Below are 6,635 nucleotides of genomic sequence, written 5' to 3'. Positions count from 1 at the left end.
TCTTTTTTAAAAAATTCTTCACAACACTAGTGTACTATAAAAACCCAAGTGATTAGCCAAACTCCTCATTGTTAGAGTTGTAAACTGAAGTTCAACATTTCTTGACTCACTGCCGTGATTCATTATTTTGAATAGGTGTGTTCTGGGCTGAGGCCCCATGTTTGAAAATCACAGCAATAAAACCCAGATAATCAGAGTTATTCATGACATGCTTATACACAAAATTTGTTTCTGTATACCACGGTTATTATTAGCTTTGCTTATCCTTTTAACCCCATTATTTAAAAAAAAAATTTAATGTTTTTATTTATTTTTGAGAGAGCAAGAGAGTGTGAGCAGGGTAGGTGCAGAGAGAGGGAGACACAGAATCCAAAGCAGGCTTTCCAGGCTCTGAGCTGTCAGCCCAGAGACTGACGTGGGCCTCGAGTTTGAACTCACAAGCCGTGAGATCATGACCTGAGCTGAAGTCAGATGCTCAACCGACTGAGCCACCCAAGCACCCCTCCCAATATTTTTAAAGACAGTAATTCCTCATATAGTCTTTCTACTGTAGAATCAGTTTATTAAACAATAATAAAGCATTTTATTTTTGAAAAATTTTTGTAATATTAATTATGCTCTGACAAAAGCCATCCAGTCATTGTAGGCCAACAGAGTCTGATTAGGTGGAAGGCATTTCTATCAAAACAAAAAGTTCCTAATTGAAGAGGATATTTATATCTGGTCTGTGCCATTGCCTGGAAGTCAACAATTAGAGATTAAGGCTCTGGTTAGCATTGTTAGGCAGAAAAACACTGAAGTAGGGTGACTCCATTTATATAAATTTCAAAAACTAAACTAAAAAAATATTGATTAGGAATAGATATTTCTGTGTCTTTAAAAATCATTAAAAGAATGCATGTCAAGAAGTATTTAAGAACACACGTAAAGAAGATATTTGCTCCTTGCTTGCCGTGTTGAGCACAGTGCTATATCAGTAAATGGACACGACAACCATTCTGTAATGCACGCAGAGCTGTGTTTAAGAACGCTGAAATAAAGATGTTTATGAGGAAAAAAAATCATATTGTAGGTTGAATTGTGTCCCCAAACCCAATCTGACTGGTGTCCTTATTTAAAAAAAATATTTAAATTAAAAAAAAAAGCTATAAAGAGTAGCTAGTAAATGATTAACACCAGACTTAGGTCAGCAGTTACCTCCCAAGAGAAGGATACAAGTAAGGAGATTTATGTGGGGGATTCCAAGGTATTGGAAATGGTGTATTTGGTATACATATATTGTGAGTTCTCTAGTATGATATATGTCATGATTTAAAAGTTTAAAACTAATTTAAAAATTAAAGATAAGCTTCCATGATTAAAAAATGAAAGGCTCTGTGCTGACAGCTGCTTCAGATTCTGCAGCTCCGTCTCTCTGCCCCTCCCCCACTCACGCGCGCGCGCGCGCGCGCGCGCGCGCTCTCTCTCTCTCTCTCTCTCTCTCTCTCTCTCTCTCTCTCTCTCTCAAAAATCATTAAAAAAAAAAACACTAAAAAATTTTTTAAAAACGTACCAGAACTCTGAGCAGAGTCACACACATTTGTCCCATCCCCATCTCTCCTTAGAGGCTGTTGTGTTCCACCAGGATCCCTGACCCCAGGTTTTGAGCACACACCCCCAGCTTTTGGGAGTGTTAGCAAACGCTGTCTGTGAGCTGAGTCCCTCTCTGGGACTTGCTTTTGGCTAAAGATAGCCATAAACCCAAGATAACACCCCCTTCCCGGAAAAAGCCCATATCCACAGACTGGTTAAATTGAGATTACTGGCATACCTCCTTTTACTGCGCTTGGCTTTATCGCGCTTTCCAGATAGTGTGTTTTTTTACATATTGAAGGTTTTGGCAACCCTGCATCAAGGAAGTCGATCGATGCCATTTTTCCAACGGCATTCTGTTCACCTCATGCCTGTGTGCCATATTTTGATAATTCTCACAATATTTCAAAGTTTTTGTCACCTGTGATCAGTGATCTTTGTTATGGTCACCTGTGATCAGTGATCTTTGATGTTACTATTGTAATTGTCTTAGGGCATCGTGAATCATACCCACATAAGACAACAAACTTAATTGGTAAAAGTGTGTGTTCTGACTGCTCCACCAACCGGCCATTCCCCCATGTCTCTCCTCCGGGCCTCCCTATTCCCTGAGACACAGATTGAAACTAGGCCAATTAATAACCCTACCGTGGCCTCTAAGTGTTCAAGTGAAGGGAAGAGTTGCACGTCTCTCACTTTCAATCCAAAGCTAGAAATGATTAAGCTCGGTGAGGAAGGCATGTTGAAAGCCAAGAGATGCCAAAAGCCAGGCCTCTTGCACCAAACAATTAGCCAAGTTGTGAATGCAAAGGAAAAGTTCTTGATAAAAAAGCAAAACAGACTTATTGCTGATACAGAGAAAGTTTCAATGGTTTGTATAGAAGATCAAACTGCCACAACATTCAACATTCCCTTAAGCCAAAGCCTAATCCAGAGCCAGGCCCTGACTCTCTTCAAGTCTACAGAATCTAAGAAAGGTGAGGAGAAGAAAAGTTGGAAGCTAGCAGAGGCTGATTCATGAGATTTAAGGAAAGAAGCCATCTCCATAACATAAAAGTGCAAGGTGTAGCAGCAGGTGCTTATGGAGAAGCTGCAGCGAATTATCCAGAAAATCTGGCTAAGATCATTAATGAAGGTAGTTACCCTAAACAACAGATTTCCAATGTAGATGAAGCAGCTTTATATTAGAACAAGATGTCATCCAGGACTTTCATAGCTACAGAGGAGAAGCCAATGCCTAGCTTCAAAAAACTCTTTTGTTAGGGACTAATGCAGCTGGTGACTTACGTTGAAGTTAATTCTCATTGACCATTTCCAAAATCCTAGGACCCTTAAGAATTATACTAAATCTGGGGCACCTGGGTGGGTCAGTCGGTTGAACACCTGACTCTTGGTTCAGCCTCAGGTCATGATCTGATGGTTTGTGAGTGCCAGCCCCATGTCAGACTCTGCATTGACCGTGCAAAGCCTGCTTGGGACTCTCTGTCTCTCTCTGCCCCTCCCCAACTCACGCATGCTCGCTCTCTCTCTCTCTCTCTCTCTCTCTCTCTCTCTCTCTCTCTCTCTCTTTCTCTCTAAAAATAAGCACTAAGAAAAAGAATTATACTATACCTACTTTGCCTGTGCTTTATCAATGGAAAACAAAGCCTGGATGTCAGCACATTTGTTTGCAACACAGTTCACTGAATTTTTTAAGCTCACTGTTGAGATATGCTCAGATAAAAAGATTCCTTTCAAAATATTACTGCTCACTGATAATGCACCCGATCACCCAGCAGATCCGATGGAGACATACAAGATTAATGTTGTTTTCATGCCTGCTAATACAACATTCATTCTGCAGCCCATCATTCAAGGGCTGATTTTGACTTTCAAGTCTTATTATTTAAAAATTACATTGCATAAGGCTATAGCTGCTACAGATAGTGATTCCTGTGAGGGATCTGGGCAAAGTAAACTGAAAACCTTCTGGAAAGGATTCACCATTCTAGATGCCATTAAGAACATTTTTGATCTATGAGGCGAGGTCAAAATAACATGAACAAGAGTTTGGAAGAAGTTAATTCCAACCCTTATAGATGACTTTGATGGGTTCAGGACTTCAGTAGATGCAATAACCGAGGATGAACTGAGAATAGCCAGAGAACTAGAATTAGAAGTGGAGCCTGTGGATGGCACTGAATTGCTGCAATCCCCTGATAAAAGTTTAATGGAAGAGGATTGCTTCTTATGGATGGGCAAAGAAAGTGGTTTCTTGATGGCATCTACTCCTGGTGAAGACGCAATGAAGATTGTGGAAATGGCAACAAAGGATTTAGAATATTCCATCAATTTAGCTGATAAGCAGTGGCAGGATTTGAGAGGATTGACTCCAATTCTGAAAGACATTCTACTGTGGGTAAAATGCTATCAAACAGCATCACATGCTACAGAGAAATAATATGTGAAGGAAATTTGTTAATTGATGGGGAAAACTTCATTGTCTCCTTTTAAGAAATTGCTGAAGTCACCCAGCCTTTAGTAACCACCACCTTGATCAGTCAGCAACCATGAACATCCAGGCAAGACCCTATACCAGCAAAAAGACTACTCTCTGAATGCTCAGATGATCGTTATCATTTTTTAACAATTAAGTATTTTTAAACTAAGGTGTGTACATTGTTCGTTTTAGACATAATGCTATTGCACACTTAATACACTACCGTATAGTGTAAATCTAACTTGTGTGTGCACTGGGAAACAAAAAAATTCATTTGACTTGCTCTGTTGCAATAGTCACTTTACTGTGGTCGTCTGGAAGCGAACCTGCAGTATCTCTGAGGTGTGCTTGTATAAAGGGCTAGTCCCTTTGCCCTTCAGAGGATTTAAATATGATGACATGGACATGTTTTAAATAATTATGAAAAATATTAGAAATAATTTAGGTTAATTGAGAAAAAATGCCAGTCAGATTGTTGCATCCACACGACTCCTGAAACAGAATGCTACGGGCACCAGTGACAGTCACAACAAAGTTTATTGCAATGAGAGGTAAGGCAAACCGATGGATCGGGACCTACACTCTTGACTAGAGTGCGGTCTTGAATAGCCGGGGTACAAGAGTATTTATAGCCAACCACATCTTATTATCACCTGGGAACAGAACAAAGGAATAGTTCCCAGATGGAAACAGTTCAAACAGACCCTTGCTCCAATCCAGTCAAACACTAATCCATCCCTTGATTGATAGGATAAGGCTGTTATCTCTTAACCTATAGTGTTAAAACAAAGCTGTTATTTCTTAAGGCTACAGGTTAGCCCTACACTACAATTTAACCCTTACAAGATATCACTGAAAACAGATATCACTCACTGTATAAAATGGCGTGTTATCAAAATTGCATGCCGTCCAGAACCTCTTCAACTTGTGAGATGTGTTTTTTTCTTTTTGAGGTGGTTTTTTTTTTGTTTGTTTTATTTTTGTTTTTGTTTTCATCAGAGACCTCTTAAAGGAACAAAGGTACTGTAACATTTTGAATATGAAACTCCAAAATGGAATTTCCAGTTTTGTTTATGTGAATGTGAGGCATTCTTTCTTAAATGTAATGAAAACAAAATATATAAAAGCCTAAATCTTGCCTTCTAAAGAATGAATACCAATGCCAATGATCCCACGTCAGTTATCACTAGGCTGCTGTTTAAGGGCTGATATTTAGAGGCAAGAAAGTAAAAGTCAAAGGGACAGAACATCTTGTGCATGATACCCGCATTCGTCTCTCGGTGCTGTTTGAGAATCAGCTGGTAACTTCCAAGCTCTGCCTTAAATAGAAAATATCAGTCTTCTGTCAGTTCTGCTTAACAACAAGGGAAGCTCTGTGGGCCCTCCTAGATTATGCAATAATGGGAAAGTTTGAGAGAGGCAGAAGGAATCTATTTTGGCTGAAAATGGAAAAGAGTACAGGAATCATCTGAAGGCTCCTGGGTTTCATGTTATAGGAGGAGTATAAAACTGCACAATCATTTGGGTTCTTCCGAACTTTTTGTATAACAATGTCCATTCAGATGTGAACTCTTATCAACCTACCCATCTGGAATTCCTAAGAACTTCATCTGCTTAAGGATGCCTCCAGTGAATGTTTCTCTCCGGAAATGGCACTAAGGAATATTTAGTGGGAAAGTATGACAGTTGTTACCTCAGTGTCAACATAAAGAAGCCAGTGTATCCCTAAAATACTCATCAGCTTGCCCTTGGATCATGTTAAGGCTCTGCTATCTTTGCGCATGCCTTTCAATACGATTCCTTTCTTTCTTCATTCATTTCACAGATACTTGCTTGTTGCCTGCTATGTGTCAGACACAGTGCTCAGCGCTAGGGATATGATGAACAACAAAGATGACCCTGACCTTGTGGAACTTAGGTTTTGTAGGATTTGTGGCTTCACGGAGAATTGGCAGTCTCTGTACTATCATTCACCCACTGTATAAAGCGGATTTTTTTCTTTATTCCAAAACTATTTCAATGAAAAAACTCTCTCTTATACCTTTAAAATGAACCAGCACTGGTTTTAGTTTCTACCTGAAGAACCTGACACCATAGCTAAAATCGCAGAATGTACCTATATGGGCTGGCCTGAGAAAGCTACAAAGCCATTTATTTTCCCCACGACCTATAGTGCTACAAAATTATAGTAGGGAAAGCCTACTCCAAGAAGTCCTAGGAAAGAAGAATTTGGACTGACAGGGATGGTTCCAGGTGGCTCGAACATCCCCCACAGAAGTAAAGTACAAGCAAATATCTGTAGAGGCCTTAGATCAAAGCATTGATCCACACTGAACACTGATTTTCAACAGATGTGTGTTGCATCCACACGACTCCTGAAACAGAATGCTACGGGCACCAGTGACAGTCACAACAAAGTTTATTACAATGAGAGGCAAGGCCGACCGATCGGGACCAATACTCTTGGTAAGAGTGTGGCCCCGAACAGCCGGGGTACAGAGTTTTTAAAGCCGATCACATCGTTTTATCATTATCTGGGAACAGAACAGAGAAACAGTTCCCAGATGAGTTAGAAACAGTTGCC

The 6,635-nt window shown here is 39.9% G+C and overlaps 1 pseudogene; it reads left to right on the top strand.

The window, feature by feature from the left end:
- Positions 1-2,152: 2,152 nt before the first annotated feature.
- On the top strand, positions 2,153-4,215 carry LOC115518675 (annotated as a pseudogene).
- Positions 4,216-6,635: the final 2,420 nt, after the last annotated feature.

The sequence above is a fragment of the Lynx canadensis genome, chromosome B4 (genome assembly GCF_007474595.2).
Source record: "Lynx canadensis isolate LIC74 chromosome B4, mLynCan4.pri.v2, whole genome shotgun sequence".
NCBI lineage: Eukaryota > Metazoa > Chordata > Mammalia > Carnivora > Felidae > Lynx > Lynx canadensis.
Note: the sequence above shows the minus strand (reverse complement) of the source record. Positions and strands in the feature narration are given on the sequence as shown.